We start from the raw sequence: 17,605 nt of genomic DNA, 5'->3' as shown, positions 1-17,605 counted from the left end.
AAACTGAAAAACAAAAAGGCAACATTCTTCCCTCTGCACAAAGGAAGGCCATCTACAGATCTTGGAAACTACAGACCCATAAGTCTCACTAGTCGTATATGTAAAGCCATGGAAAGAATCATCATGGAGATGATCAACAGAGATATAGTAAACCTCCAGACACTGGACCCAACCTACTTTGGTTTTGTCAAAGACAGATCATGCCTACTCAACCTGGTGGACTTCTTTGAGAAGGTAACCAAATCAACAGATGAGGGAAAAATTGTTCACACTGCCTTCCTTGACCTGGCCAATGCATTTGACACAATACCCCACTCTGGCATTTTTGATAAACTCATGAGGTTAGGTATAAACCCATATGTCACCCAATGGATAGCCAACTGGCTCACAGATGGGACCCAGGAAGTTAGAATTGAAAAGTCCACCTCTACAAAGAGGCCAGTCACAAGTGGAGTCCCTCAGGGATCAGTCCTTGGACCACTCCTTTTTGGCATTTACTTCTCAGAAGTCAAGGCCAGTGTCAGTGGTCTCTGGCTGACTAAATTTGTAGATGATTGCAAATTAGGAGCTGTCATTGAATCTCAAACTGACACAAATGTTCTCCAGGAAGGGCTGACAGAGACAAACAACTGGTGTCAGAGCCATGGACCAAAACTAAATGCCAAGAAATGCATAATAGTATCCTTTGGGATGTCATCCATCTCTGGTAACTATCATAGTGATAACACACCCCTTAGAGATAACCCAGTAGTCAGGGACTTAGGGATACACATAGATCACAATCGAGCCTTTGATGATCATGTATCTACAGTGGTGAGGAAATCATGTTGCACAACTTATAAACAAAGGTATGCATTAACCAGGCATATCCAACAATTGGAATGTCCACAGAGGTTTCTCACTAAAAGAATCCATGGCATAAGTAAAATGTCTTATGCAGACCGCCTCAAGGCCCTACCCCTGCATTCTGTCTCCTACAGGCTTTTCAGGGGAGCTCTATGCCTGGCATACAGTGCATTGTCAGACCTCACTCTTATGGACCTCCTACATATCCACAAAACAGCACCAGAATTACCCATTCTAAAGACTTAAACCTTGCCTGTGATATAAATAGATCCTGCTGGAGAGATAGGCATGTATCCCAGAGACTACCACATCTATGGAACAGACTCCCCATCCATATGAAGCAGAGTTTCTCCCTAACAAAATTTTAAGTGCAACTTGGACAACTGGATGGGAAACTAGAAATCCATCCCTGGTTTGGCACCTGTGTCTCTAATGGACACAGGTAGCATGCAAATCGTTCATCTGCCAACACCCTGATTAAACTTATCAAGGGTATCAGAATTGCCAGAGATTTGAGATGCATGGCTAGGCTTAAAAAGGCCTGTGTGGTTGTTAGCTAAGTAAACATCTATGAACCTATGAATAGGTCTGCACCATGAGAAGGAAGCAACAGAAAACCAGGGTCACCACTCCTACAACTGCAAGCTTAATACCACCATGGATAATCACAAGGGGAGAGGCAACAACCAGACTGTCACCAACGTGATAGCCAACAAGCTTGAGGCTGGGATCCAAGTCTTGGAAATGTGGCCAAGTCGGATCTGTGGGTTGGATCTGTAACCCATCAATGAGGAAGAATGAAAGGGACAACATCAGATCTAACTGTTGCCCAAAATAAAAATGAAGATTCAAACTTTCTGGAAGAAAAAGGGGCAAGGATTGGAGGGGTTCAAAAGGTCTCTTGAATAGCCATTCAAGGCTTTTGGACTGACTTTGTTTTGAGAGCTTCATGACTTCTTTTTGGAACCCCCTTGCCATTTCTTCTTGAACGTCTATTTACTTGTATTTTGTTGAGGGCCTATATTATATAAGCGAACACACTAAATTGCGACCACTATATAATTGACCCACTAACACTGAAAAAACAAAATGTCGAACAAACAGATCAGCAATTTTTTCCCAGGGGAAAAAAAATCACTGATCCATTAAAAAAAGAACAAAAAAGCACAAAATGAAGTCTGGGGTTTTGCCCTCCTCACCCCCCGACATGGGGGGGGTGCCCCCCACACCCCCCCTACTTAAATATACCAACTCAGAGATCGCACCACAGTGGAGGAAATGGAAAAGTCCCGAAAACAGTCCAGTGATTTTTTTTTCCCTTGGAAAAAAATCGCTGTTCCGTGTTTTCGAGATTTTGTCATTTCGGGTAAGTCAGTTCGATTAAGCAGCGTTCACAATTTAGTGCATTCGCTGACTTAACCAGGGACCCTTTGTTAATACTGTTTATTCTGTTTTTCTCCAAAACTGGATGAGGAGATAGAACATCTCTTGGAAAATTAGGAAAAGGAGGGCTGAAAAAATGATTCCCTGGATTAGCTTGCCCCTTTCATCATACTTTTTGATTACCTCTGCAGCAGAGAGGCCATACACAATCTCTATCCAAGGAAGAATTTAAAATCTCATTTTTAGCATCATCTGGGATGTCCTGAGAATGTAGTCATGCAAGCATAGCTATGGAAGAAGTAGCAACAAAGTTATGCACACATTGTAAGCAACAAGTAATGTAGGAAATTAAGTTATTTAGAAAAGAAGTTATGTTCTTACCATAACGTTCCATCTGTGTTGTTCATTTTCATTCATTCAGTACTGAAGGGATTTCTAAAAATGCCATTCTCAGAGGTGAGTTCTGGGTCAGAGGGCTCTTCCCCTCCAAAGAGAGAACATAAGAAAAGACCACACTTGGTTCCTTCTTCACCCTCTGGTGATAAGAAGTCCAAACCAAAGGCAAAGTTACCCAAATTGACTTGAGTCAAGCCGTGTAACAAGCTCGTGCCAGCCAAAAACTCTCGAGCTAAGCTTTTACCTATAGTGCCCCTCTCCCTGTTAACTCAGATCGAGTTTGCCCGTGATAAGGAAAACAGAGGCTTTTTCTAAGCAGATCCCCTAATGCGAGATTTGGACCAAATCCAAACCTCCAGGAGCCCCTTAGAAGGGGAAGGAGGGTGGCACATAATGAATGAATGAAGATGAACAACACAGATGGAACGTTATGGTAAGAACATGACTTCTTTATCTGATGTTGTTAATCTTCAGTCATTCCTTACTGATGGTACAGAGTCCCTAGCTACTTTATGTCCTGGGAGGCCCTTATGGAAGAATGTTCCTGAGTACCATCGAGCCAAAGGAAGCTCTTCCCCTGGAGACCAAATCCAATTTGTAATAAGTTATAAAGTTATGAGGGGTAGCCCAAGTTGCAGCTGCACAGATATCGTCCATTGAAGCCTTAGCATGAAAAGCCACAGAAGTAGCCACTGATCTAGTGGAATGTGCTTTGACTTTGGCTGGTAGTGGAATTTTATTAACTCATTAACCCCGAGTAACGTCCCATGACGCCTCTGTGCTTAATTCCGAGAGCGCTATGAGATGATAGGAAATCCATCATATTAACCCCGAGTGCCTTCCTACAGCGCAAGTCGGTTTACAGCCTGTAAATGCAAGCAATAGGTGAAAAATAAGATGAAAAAGTAACAACATTGTTAGTTACCTTCACAACTTAAGATTTATAGTGGGTGATGGTCCTATTGGACTTTTTTGACAAAATCGGCTTTGAATGTTCCATCTTTTTTTCATGATTCCAGCAAAGCCAGCTCTGTCTGCATTTCCTCAATCAAGCGGTGGCAGCCAATTGGATTCTTACAATCCAAGCCACTGCTTGCATAACTCCTCCACCCCCAGTTGTAACTTTCCATTGTCCTAATTTAATTTAATTTAGTTAGCTCATGTGTATTTATTTTATTTCTGTTTGTTCACTGGTTAAGTGTACTAGCCTGATTTTTTAGTTTTCAGCAGAGACTACCATGGACAATAAAAAGAAGCAGCAAAATCCCTTAGTTTATGTGCTATCGATCTTCGGGCCGTGAACCATTTTGCTGTGGTGCAGGCTCCTCCCCCAAATACATTCCGCGATTTCCACTTTGTATTGCAGTTCCAATATATTTCTTTCTATTTTGTTCTGTGTCCGCACCTGGACAAGGAAGATTAGCTCAACATGTTAGGGGATATACTTTCTTTTATAAGGCTGAGAGCTGTGTACTGTTACCGGTAACCTACACCCACCCTAACCCACAGTACTTTTGGCTTGTCGAGAATTCTTAAGCACAGCAATTGAAATGGACACCAGAGAAATCATCAATTTTACGAGGGATATAAATCAAACAGGTGATGGCATAAAAATTACAACATAGTACAGTTAACTGCCCTTTTACCGAAAGTAATCTCACATTTGCCTTCACCGGAACATTTGGACAGTACCATGTGGATACAGTGTCTCTTACATGTGAACATTGGGGGAGTTAGAGTAGTAGATATTGACAATATTTATCATACAAAATGTCAAAAGTAGTAGGCAGGTGTAGTATTTCAGGCATAGACTCAGCAGAATAATCGTAGAGCCTTGGTTTCACCGTGAGTATTTACCCGCTTACTATTTTTTCGTCGTACGAGAGTTAACCTTGAAATGTGCTCAGACATTCCACTGAGTGACTTCTGCATGTTTAGCCAAAATTTGTTTTAAATGCTTTTGTTTTTTCTTGTGAAAGATTGTTTCCTGTTCTTACTAAATAACATGTATGGTTTCACGACAGCTGTTGCACTCCTCGCAGTTAAAATTATATGCAGTTTTGCATTTCAGGTTTCAGAAATTCACCATTGATTTTAAGTATTTCTGCCTGCACAATTTAAAAGGACAGAGGAGTAAGAGCCTTAGGTCTACTTATGTATGTTTTTGCTGTTTGAAAGGATCAGTAGCTTATTACAAAATAAATGAGTGATAACTTGCGGATGTAGTAAAAACTGGCATTATCTACATTAAGGTGCATAATTAAGCTGGTACTGTCATTCTATAAAGCAAAGAACCCTGTATCTCAGGAATGGAGGCACATCCAGCAAAGCTCTGTGATTCTTTTGTTGGGTTCAAGGGGCACTACACTGATGGGAGAATGTAGAATGACAGTAATTCTGACAGCCATGGCAAAATGGTCAGAAAGGTCCGAAAAGAGAGAACAAGAGCTCTTACAGATGACAGACAAAAAGGAACATTTATGCATTTATCTGGTGACCTCACCAAGAAATAGAATGTAAATAGCTAGCATCTCAAGGATGGTGCTGTATGATCTCTACACTCCCCTATTATATGTTATTTGCTTTGTTAAAGATAATCTGGGGGCAAATACTTTGGACAATGAGTCAGGCAGAGACAGTACATATTTGTCATGGCATTCTTCAGAAGAAGGGGGTGGTGGTCACTGTGAATAAATGCTAAGGTCACATATTCTGAGTTATTGCTATGTTTAACAACAAATGTCCTTTTAAAATGATAAGCATGCCTGATTTTTAAATATAATACACTGAACTGTAAAGTTATGAACAATTTAAACTTATCTAATGAACTATTTTGTGCATACATTTATTGATTGATTATTTTGTTTGTTTGCATGTCTATTAAAACATATGAGAATTTACAGGATATTTTTAATTTACAGTAATAGTATGAAAGTAGATGGCTTTTGACTAACCAGGTTTGCTGATGACTGCAAACTGGGCACAATCATTGAGTCCCCAAATGATATTAACATATTACAAAAGGGCCTAACACAGACAAATGACTGGTGCCAAAGCAATGGACTAAAGCTAAACACAAAAAAGTGCATTATTATCCCCCTTGGCCAAGAGGAAGTCCCTGCAAATTACAATATTTTCAGTACCCCCTAAGGTCAATTGTTTTTCAGTTGAATTGTACAGGTTATAGGTCACAGATATGTATCGATAGGACGTAGAGATATCACACACACACACACACACACACACACACACACACACACACACACACACACACACACACACACACACACACACACACACACACGCACACACACAGCAATAGAGCTAAGTAGCCAGAACTGACCAGAGAGTAAGAGACAGGAAGCAGGACAAGCCATTGAATAGGACAAGATAGAGACATTTTGTTACTCATGGGGAGAGGAAACTGCTTACTTGAGAGATTTTTTGGTGAGAGAATTGTGAAGATGCTGGACATATTAGTTTATGGATCATTCTCATCCGCAATTATTGTTCTGGTCTATAACCCGTAACTTTCCACCAGAGCGCTGAAAATACAGAAGCAAAAGAACTGGACAACCAAATTCTTTCCCTAGGAAAGAATTCGGTTTCCTGTTTCTTCGATATTTTCAGAGTTCGCTGAAAATGGGTCGATATTAGAACACTCAACATTTCAAATGTTCGGTGTTCTAATATAGACCCTGGAATTTCTAGCAAATTTTTGGTTTTGGTTTTCATTTGATGGTAAGTTCTTGGAAACACAATATTATTATTAAATACATGTGTAATATTTATTCCTTGAAGAAGGTCACTGTTTTCCAATGTTATAACAGCCATATTGGTTAACTAGACAACTATCATACTTTGGGAAAGGAGTTGTATTTATTTTTAGAATAATTACATATTTGAATTGTTCTTCATATATTAACTGGTTTCAAGCAACTGCTATTAGTACCATAACCAGATAAAGGAAATACTTGCAATTTTATTACTAAGTTAGATTAGCCACTGTTAATGCTTCATGGAAGGGACATGGTTCTGATGGTGGATCATGAAGTGCTAATATAGAAGACATTGGTTACATGGAAGGCTCAGGGCAGGCAAAAATTCATTCCCGAGCTCTATAGATTAGTGGACATGACCCATGTTCTCGATATACACAGCTTTGCAAGTCACTGCAAATTTTTCTGAGGTGGATTGCCTGAGGTGCACGTCTATATGTGCTTTCTTGCTTGTTTGTTTATTTATTGCAATTTGCTAAATGGGTAGGTGGGCTGGCGCAATTGTTACCAAAATACCAGCACAATGACTGTTTATTAGTTCCAGTGGAAAGATTGATGGCTCCGCATTGCCAGACATCATGAACAGAATGCATTCTAATAGCACTATAACCAACATTCTTTTACAATCACACACTCAGTAAGCCACACAATGTCTATATTCACCTGGACTTCTGAAAATAGATTCCAAACAGTACAGGGCCCAGCAGAGATCCTTGTGTTATGCCACGGGTAACTGGTCTAGTTGAGAAGGTCCATGATGATTCTTTCCATGGCCTTGCAGCAAAGGATGGTTAGACTTATGGGTCTATAGCTCCCAGGGTTGGCAGATGGGCTTCTTTTGTGCAAGGGAATTACTGTTGCTGTTCTCTACTCTGCTACACTGTTGTACTCTCATCTACTGTCTTATGGAGGGATATGAACACGGATGTGTGAGTGAGAGGAAGGCCTTACTGAAATATATGTTTTTACTGATTTTACGCTGATTGTGGCATTGATCAACCAGATATTTTGAACAATATTTCTGCCTTTGTCAGTCATGTGTAGAATTTAGGTGAGAGGAAGGGCTCAGATTTATATCAGTTATACAACTTTTATTGAATTACTCTGGTCTTTTCCTGACCGATAATGACTCACTCTTCCATTACACCTGAACCAGGAATGTGATGAATGTTTGCTCAAAAGGTCATGTGCAGCAATTATCAACTTTATATGAGCATGCAGAACCTTGTAATAATGAAATGCAAGTCATTATCTCATTATCAATTTACAATATGTGCAGGTACAGTGTAACAGTGAGTCATTATCACTTGTCAGGTAAACCCATTAGCAGCTGCCACTGTTATTTACATTGCTAAAAGTTATTATCACATTTCAAGCACAGGTGTAGGACAATCCCGATGCCTTCTAGTGCCAGATATTTTTCTAATTTTGTTGTATAGTCTGCTAGGTAACTTGTCAACATGCTGAGTAAAACCTCATTTGAAGATGGTAAGTGAACTATCTGTATGTTCTACACATGTACAGATATCACATTTTGAAGACATCTAGCGGAAGATGTTCATCTGTTCAGAAGGGATGGCATTCACCTAACTGAGGAGGGCATTACATTGTTCTTGAGTGATCTCCACAATGGCGTGAGGAGAGCTATGCAGGATTGGTAATACGCAGCTTGTGAGAAGAATGGAAAACACCCATGACCAAGTAGGGCCAGTATGGTAAGTAAAACTCTATTATGAAAAGTGTTGTGTAAAATATATTTTTCTGAGTTTGGCAAATAACTGTGGTAAGGAGCTGGTGAAGATGCTGAGAAAGAACAACTGTTTCAGGAGAGTGCTATCACATACAATCTAATGTGTCAGTAACCATCCTGCAGTACTTCTTTTTTTATTCTACTTTTATCAGGCATGTGTAGAGTTTAGATGGCAGGAAGGGTTTAGTAATACAGAACTTGATCCCTTGGCTCCATTGCTGAATGGACAAATGTAAAGAGAAAAGGCATAGTTAAGGCAGACTGCTGACACTGAAGGAGGTTGTGACACTGCAGCGGTATCAGCTGTCTGAGTGGGCAGCCAGCACAGCTATCAGACCGATGAGATGGCCTTGCCTACCACTGTCCCATGCCTGTCCTGGGTTCATTAGTGGAGTGGCGGTCCTTACTTTGCTTTTTCTCTTTACATGTACCCATTCAGCAGTATGTTGGCTACACCAACAATGTGTATATTCACAATCATGTATCTACATGATAAAACAACTGCTTCTGAATGCTGTACACATGTACATATATCAGTTTTGTTAGGACTCAGGTTATAGAAATTATGATTTTGTTTCATATTTTGGTAAATAACTTTGCAAGGGAGCATGTTAGTGTGCCAAGTAATACCTCATTTTGAAGACAGCATTGACAGTTCCAACATGGTAAAAGAATGGTGACTGTATGTTATACACATTTGCAGATATCAAAGTTTGATTTGGACTTCCGGTTATGGAAATTATGATTTTTTTTCATATTTTGGTAAATAACTTTGCAAGGGAGCATCTGAATGCACCAAGTAATATCTCATTTCGAAGACAGTATTGCTGCTTTCAATATGGTAAAAGAATTGTGCCTGTATGTTTGACACATGTGCAGATATCAAAATGTTTGGGACTTAGGTTATAGAAATTATGATTTTTTTTTAATATTTTGGTAAATAACTTTGCAAGGGAGCATCTGAATGTGCCAAGTAATATCTCATTTTGAAGAAAGTATTGCTGGTTCCAACATGGTAAAATAATTGTGCCTGTATGTTTGACACATTTGCAGATATCAAAGTTTGTTTGGAACTTATGGTTATGGAAATTATGATTTTTCTTCATATTTTGGTAAATAACTTTGCAAGGGAGCATCTCATCATGTGAAGTAATACCTCATTTTGAAGACAGTGTTACTCCTTACAACATGACAAAAGAACTGTGTCTGTGCACTGTACACATGTACACATATCACAGTTTGTTTAGTCTTGTACGAATATGAAAATTATACATTTACAATACTTCCCATTATTATGCCCATATCTTTGCAAGGGAGCATGGTAATCACACAAATGATGCGTCATTTTGAAGCTGACATTCAGATGCACAACTTCTACACTGATATGTAGGCTCTGTCTGTTACAGGTGATGAGATATTATGCTTTGTTTATTTATCAGTTATGAGAAATAATATATTAATCATATTTCTGTGAATATCTCATGAAAGGAGCGTCACACAATAATGGTTAAGGTATCATTTTAAAGCTGACATTCATACTAACAAATTAAATTCAAATTGTATGGGTCTGCATGATACATAGACCAAGATATTGTGCTTTGCTTTTCCAAAATGGGTCTGCATGGGGTATAGACCCACGATATTGTGCTTTGCTTTTCCAAAAAGGTAAAAAATATGCACAATATCAGCATTCCTTGCCAAATATTTAATAATGACTTTGATATGCACTATCAACATTTACACTGTTGGAAAGTTCAGTGTCTGCTGAACAATCTTCGCGTTTACATTTTTAGTGTAGCTCTTATAAAGAGTTATGAACATTTGTTTTCTGTATAGTATTACAAATGGATTTTCTGAAAATGAGCTCAGGCTGCACTGTTGTTCCTATGGTGGAATTAAGCAGGCATCTTTTTCTGAGCTGCACCGGAGTGAATGAGTTAAGATTGTAGACAAAGGATATACTGCGGTGGTGGTGCTGCGGTAGCATTGTCACCTCACAGTAAGACATTGTCCTCTTCGATTCTCAGCTAGAGCATCTTCTGCGTGGAGACATGCGAGAATGGGCATACCTTCGTTGAAGGTTGTGCATCAGGGCTGGCAACTTGGCACGTAACAATCTACTGCCAATCATTAGTGGACCGGAGTTCCACTGTGGCGACCCCTAACCGGGAAAAGTCGAAAGACACAACATTGTAGACAAAGGATATACAGTTTCTCAACCACTTGGATAAAGTACTTTAGAAACAGATTTTCCCAGTTTAGGGCCTGAATAGGAAACAAATTGGTCTGATTTAAGTATTGACTTTGTTCTATCCAGATAAAAATGCAATTGTCTGTGTACATCCAGTAAATGAAGACAATAGTCTCCTTTATTTGAATAGTTAGGAAAAAAAGACTGGTATATCAATTGCCTGGTTAACTGTCAATTCTGAGACGACCTTGGGCAGAAAGGAAGGGGTAGTCCGGAGTGATACTGTCTCTTTATGAAAAACCATGTATGGGCGTTTTATGCATAGGGCCTTAAGCTTGAATATGCATCTTGTGGAAGTGATGGCTACTAGGAATAGTGATTTCCAGGACAGAAACTTTATATTGCAAGTTGCACCAGGTTCGAAAGGTGATTGCGTTAGGGGTTGTAGAAGTAATGTTAAACTCCAAGGTTCTATAGGTTCTTCGAAGGGTGGTGATATGGGAGGCCCTTTCAAGAAAGTTCTACAGAGACGATGGGAGACTAAGGATGAGTCCTGAACTCCATCATGGAAGTTTGAGATAGCAGCCAGATGTACTCAAATGGTGGAGAAGACCTGACAAATAATCTAAAATTATATTAACAGGAGCCAAACAAGGGTCTAGTTGTCTTTCTCTAAACTAAATAAAGAATCTCTTCCACTTGCTAAGGTACATTTTTCTGGTGGATGGTTTATGTGAAGCCAGAAGGATGTGACATACTGAGGAAGTAAGGTTATTTTGCCTGGCAATTACTGGAAGTGGGGAAATCCAAGCTGTCAGCTTGAGACTGGATATGTTTGGGTGAGTCAACCCCTGCGGGTGCGAGATCACTTCTGGAATTGAATCCAGAATCCATGGTTGGCATACTAGGTAAGGCCAAAGGAAGGGAAACCAAACTTGTCATGGCCAGTAGGGTGCAATGAGGATCACTTTGCTTCTCAGCCAAAGGGCTTTCTTTAGAAATTGTGGGATCAGGGGAAGAGGAGACATATAGAAGTCCCATGGGCCAATCGTGTATTAGAGCATCCCACAGGGACTCCCCCACAGGGGGATTAGGAAAAAGTAGCTGTTGCATTTGTGATTTGCTGCAAAGGCAAACAGGTCGCAGCAAGAAAGACCCCAGTGGATGAAAATTCTCGCCACTATGGTTGGATTGAGGGACCACTCGTGAGGCAGGAGCATACATCAGCTCAGCTTGTCTGTGATTACGTTGGAATCCCCAGGAATGTGCATTGCTATCAGAAAGCGGTCAGAAGCTATCACCCATTGCCAAATCCTCATGGCCTCTCGACACAATGGGTAGGACTTGGCTCCCCCTTGTTTGTTGATGTACTAGACTACTGACATATTATCGGACTGGATAGCAATTGTTCCTGACAGGAGGACAGATTGGAATGATTGCAACATTAGAAGCACTGCCCTCAGTTCGAGAACATTGATATGCAGGTTGGCCTGAACCATCTTTCCCTGAAAAAGCCCCCCCACCCTATCAGGGAAGCGTCCATGGTCACTGTGACCTTGGGTTGTGATGGGGAGAAAGGATAACTCCAAAAGCCTTTTCCTGGCTTCACCCACAAAGTTAAATCTTGTTTGCATTGGTTTGTTATGCTGATCTGGAAGGACATAGAATGATGCGCTGGACACCACTGCCTTAAAAGAAGCCACTGAAGGAGCCTCATGTGTAGTCTCACTAAAGGGACAATTATGATCGATGCTGCCATTGAACCTTGAAGTTGGAAGATAGTTTGCACTGAAGCTGTGTCCTGACAGGGTATCACCCGGAGTTAAGCTTGGGTACTGAATGTTGCTCCTATAAATTCCAAGTTTTGAGAGGAAGCCAGGTTGCATTTCTCCCAGTTTATAGAGATTCCTAGGAATTTTGGTGTAGTTTAAGGCTGTTACCAGTAGACACTTGGAGGGGGCAGTAAGGAGCCAAACGTCTAAGTATGGAAACACCTGGAATCCTTGTAGTCTCAAATGAGCTGTGACCACTGTCATGCATTTGGAGAACACTCTGGGGGCTGTAGAGAGTCCAAAGGGCAATTGGTAATGATTGGCTCCCAGCTGGAAGCAAAGGAATCTTCTGGAGCATTTGTCCATTTTTATATGGTAATACTAATCCTGAAGATCTATTGAGCACATCCAGTTGTCTTTCTCCAGAAAGGGGAGGATAGACTGAACCGTGACCATCCAGAATTTTGCTTGGGTGACAAATTTGTTCAGAATGCTGAGATCCAGAACTGATCTCCAGTCCCCTGCCGTTTTTGGTACTAAAAAGAATCTTGAGTAGAATCCGGATTCTATTTGGTCTGGTGGAACTGCTTGGATGACTCTTTTTTGTAACAGCTTTCTTATTTCTTGAGGTGCTGCTTCCCTTGGACTGGGTGGAACATCGGGAATTTGTCTTGATGACTTTGGATAAAAACTGAAAGGGATGTGATAACCTCTGGTTATGATATTCTGCACCCAAGAATCTGTGTTTATCATTTGTCAGGCAGAGTGGTGCAGAGAAAAACGTCCCCCGACTGCTTCCAGAGGAAAGCAAATGGGCCGCTCTTCAGGAGTCCTGATAGGGCTGTCCAGAGAAGGAATCTCTGGATCTAACTCTGTAGGGACATCTTCTGGAAGAGATACCCCCTCTGCCCCAGGGAGTAAACTCGCTACTTGTGTCATGGAAAGGACCCTGGGATTTTTTTGTGCCACATATTTCTACTCCTCTGTCTCCTAGAGTAGGGTCATTGAGGGATGGTAAAACATATGGCCGCAGCAGACAGGGTCATGCCATCCTTCTCACACCTGGCTAACATGTCTTTCACTTTCTGGCCAAAAAGGAAAGAAGCTTCCACTGGAGCATTACAAAAAGAAGACTTAAAAGGGTCCACAAAGTCACAAAGGTGCATCCAGACATGACATCTCATGACAACACCTGAACCTGCATCTCTCACCACCCCTTCAGTTGCATGGGAAATTAACCACATGGACGAGTTGGAAATGGACTCCAGGGCTGCAAGCTGTGAGGCAACTTTGTCATGTACTCATCAGAGACTGCTCCTGCTAAGGTTTCGGAGAGTTCCGAGACTAGGTCTGTCTGAAGCCTAGTGAAATGTGCCAAATAGTTCAAAGACCAAATGGCAAAGGTCGATGAAGCAAACACTCACTTCCCTAATCTGTCCACTGTCCAGGACTCCGTTTGGAGGATGGACAGTCTGGCTCTCCTCAGTGAGCTCTTTCCTTGTGGCTGCCACCACCATCATAGCGTCTACTGGTAGTCCTTTTGACCCATGTGGATTTTCTTCTGGAGGAGATAAAATTTTGTCTGGTCTCCAAGGGATTGGTTTGATGGTATCAAGACTCTTCTATGCCTGCTGCATGATGAGTTGGACTAGCTCATCTGCAGGCGGGGTCACCCAAGAAGTAGAGGGTCAGACACAAAAAGCCTGCAAGAATATGGACTCCCCGAAGGAAGGGTTGTTGGGCTTCCAGTCTCCACGCTGCTTCAGAATTTCCAGTATGGAAACACCCTCAGGGGGTGACTGTGGGGACCCCTTCCATTCACTGTAGTCTGTATTTTCAGTGAAGGACTCCTCAGGGGATTCTATGTGATTTCTCTTGCACGTCCTTTTGCATGGCATCTCTTCAGCGAGGGCTTCTGAAGAGGACTCCGAAGAGAGGGCACCCTGCAGCAGGGTATCTTGAGGCTTGCCTGAAGTCCTGATGTGGTGGTCTGTGTCAGCTGAGGCTCAGAGGGAGGACATATTTGGAATTCCGACACAGACAGTTTGCCTGCAGAGGCAAGGGCCCTCTCCATCGCTTAGAAAGCTGGACCACCTGAAGAGGGATGGGGTGCCCAGAACTGAGAAGGACAACCTCAGAAATGGGGTCACACCCCACTCTGATGGGCCCACTCCCAAGAAAGGAGCCCCAAGAGGACTTGGTACTGTCAGGACTCCCAGAACCATTAGGAGATGGTGCAGTGGAAAAAATAGGCACCATACTAGGTCACGGTGCCCACAGTCCAGTCAGGATCCTGAGGATGGCCTAGCTCCGAATGAGTTGAAGACCAAAGGGCTGGCTCTGGAACAACGGTGAGGTCCACCAGTGGAACCAAAGAAGTGGGAACCAAAAGAGGCATCGGTGCCAAGAGCCTTGATATCTGCAAGGAGATCAAAGGAGGAGAATAAGTTGGACTCCATGGAGAAAGACTCCCAAGTCTGGATGGGAAGGGAGTTCTTGATGGCATTGCAATCCATCTGGCCATCAGCAGCTGATCCAGAAGATGCACCATGTCCAATTCAGAGAGAATCCTGATAGGCTGGGTTGATATCCCCAATGGGGAGGAAGGCCATTCCAGAAAAGGGCTATACTGCTGCCCAAATAAAGAATCCACCATTGTGAATATCAGGTCCGAGCATGATATTCCATTGACATCATGGTCTCCAGACCAGTACCATGGGTACAGTGAGTGTACGGTGCCAAATAGGATGTAGTACAAAATGGAGGTACAGCTGGTGCCGTAGTCATTGTCAGTGCTGTGGCCAGTGCCAAGGTCAAAACTTTTGAAGATGGCATAGAAAGAGAAGTAGCCAGCTTCGGTACCGAGGATGGCACCATGGAGGGAGGTTGAGGCCCTGGAGCCATCGGAGTCAATTTGGGTAATTTTGTCTTTGGTTCACACTTCTTATCACCAGAGGGTGAAGAGGGAACAGAGTGTGGTCTTTTCTTATGTTCTCTCTTTGAAGGGGAAGTGCCCTCCAATCCAGAAATAGCCTGTGAGAATGGCGTTTTTAGAAGTCCCTTCAGTAAGGAATGAATGAAGATTAACAACATCAGTTCAGATTTTTTCCTCACAAGAATAAATTGCAGATAAAACATTCCTCATACTTTCACAATTTGTCAGAAGAAACATTAACACATGAGTCTGAGAGATAAAAATTCTGAAAATCATAGTTGCAGAAGAATACACTTTTTTTCATACCTGTCAATAATTTTCCCATCCTTATCAGAAATAACAGGATTGGAATTAACTAAGTGCTTAGCAGCAGTGGGATCAACAAAAGCTATAGCTGATGGATCATGTGTGAGAACAGTGTACAAAAATTTAAAAGACTGAGGAACTTTATATATCCTACCTCTCTTTTTAGGGTCAACTGGCTGACCATCAGGAAAATTCCAGGCAGAAGCACATACACAAATCCTCTAAAGCAGACAGAATAGGAGGAATGGGTGTAGGTTCTGGAAAATCCTTCTGTAACAATTCATATTATTTTCTGAGGAACTGAGAAACTTCACTGTTCTCCCACTGAAAACACTGGCACATTCTAGCAATAGTCCCAGAGAAAGAGAAACCACGACAGAAAGAATCAGAAACTAAGCTCCCCTCTGAGTCTGAATCAGAAATCTGAGGAACATGCCCTGTATTGATCCATGCATCTTCGTGGTCAGATTCAGAATCTTGAATCTCTTCAGGAAAAAAGGAATCCTTCTATTTTACCAGGAACTACTTTACAAGAAGGATTAATAGCCTGAATTAAACCCTGAGCCAGACCCAGTAAACTACCCCTGTCCAAAGCAAATTGAGGAAGAGTAGATGCATGCTTAATTTTCTATTTCTTTTTGAGAGGAAAAATGGGCCAACTGGGTTACTAATAGCAGCAGCTTCCACAAGGATGTGCGCAGCATTATGATAACAGCAACAGGGAAACCTTTCCTACTCACTCTCTCAGGACCAACAACAGTGGCTCTCCCTTGCTCACTGAGTGGACCCCAACAGCCACAGAGGATGTGGTTAATCCCCGGTCCACAGTGGCTGTAGGTGCTACACCACAGGGTTCCAGGGTAAAGAATGAGTGGTCTGAGGTACAACAAATGGCCACAGCAGAGTGACGCAAGGCAAATTGCTAGCCTGTGGTGGCAGCAAAGGCTGTTAGCTTAATTTTTTTTTATTTTTGTGATTGGAAGATGGACTGACTATGGGAACTGATAGTTTGTTTTATGGTCAAGTCAAAAATGGTACCTCCTTCCTGAGAAAGGCAATCAGCAATTACCTGTAAATACTACCAGTCCACAAAGGTTATGTTTTTGACAGAGAAACACAAAGAAAAGCATTTAAAGACAATATGCCAGCCCCATAAGAGTAAAATAAACAATTTCTCCTTAAAAAAATGTTTTCAGTTACTTTACACCACTTTTAAGCTGACAGAAAAGAAAATGACTGCTCTGTTTAAAAGTACGTTACAGTCTAGAGCCAGTCTGTTAAAACGCAACACTCCTAGTTTTAATAACTTTCCTCAAGATGAAAGTAATAAAATATCAACAAAATTAAGAAAGTGGAAATTTTTCCCCCCAAAGGGAACTTATCTGCCCAGAAATGAAAAGCACAAGCTGATCATTGATCCTTGAAAGCCTCAGAGGAATGTGCTCTTCAGTGCCAGTAAAGCTTTGAAAGGCTTTGCACCCAAAATTGTCTTTTAGTTAGCTCAATTCAAGCTGTCTGACATTTTGGATGTATGGAAGGTGCCCTGAAGCTTTGGACACTTGGAGGCTGTTATATCCCTGGGAGGATATAAGTGTTGCAGTAATCAATAAGATGAACATCCAGTGTGATCAATAGTCATGAAAACTAAAATGTTACTTAACTAGGCTAAAACAGTTTGGAAAAAAATATATGCATTAGGCCATAGAGACAAAGCTAAAATTTTGAAGCAAGAAATATAAAATTATCACATCTCATACAGGCAAAAAAATATATGCTGCTGACACCTTCCATGACTAATGCTGCCATACCAGTGCACAGTATGACATCAGCTGGAAATGAAATATTTGATCAGCAATCTCAATCTTCAGACATGTGACTGCAGTGAAAGACAAAATGAATAAAATTTACAATTGTTATCAGAACATAAAAACATAGAAAAAAAATTAAGTAAATGAATAAAGTTAAAAATATAACTCATGCTTCCCATTTATTCAAGGAAACTCAAAAAGAGAAAGAAAAAGAATGGAGTTATAAATTGCAAGAATTACTTAGACAAAACTATTACTGTCAGCATTTTAGGAAAAACATGCTATGAATTTCAGGAAAAATAAATCAATGCAAATAAAATTAAAAAGCAATGCATCTAACATGTAAGTAAACAGGCACTAAACTAATTTCTGCATGGAAATGTACAGCATTTCTGGAATTTGTCTAAATGATGAAACTCCTAAGCATCCCAATTGTTAC

The 17,605-nt window shown here is 41.1% G+C and overlaps 1 protein-coding gene across 2 annotated transcripts in view; it reads right to left on the bottom strand.

The window, feature by feature from the left end:
* Positions 1-17,605, bottom strand: part of LOC122796386 (zona pellucida binding protein) — a 944,481-nt gene that overhangs the window by 215,569 nt on the left and 711,307 nt on the right. The gene's annotated exons all lie outside the window — the stretch shown is intronic.

This window comes from Protopterus annectens, chromosome 3.part0, assembly GCF_019279795.1.
Source record: "Protopterus annectens isolate FY-2018-M chromosome 3.part0, PAN1.0, whole genome shotgun sequence".
NCBI classification, from domain to species: Eukaryota; Metazoa; Chordata; order Ceratodontiformes; family Protopteridae; genus Protopterus; species Protopterus annectens.
This window is presented reverse-complemented; position numbering and strand designations above follow the sequence as displayed.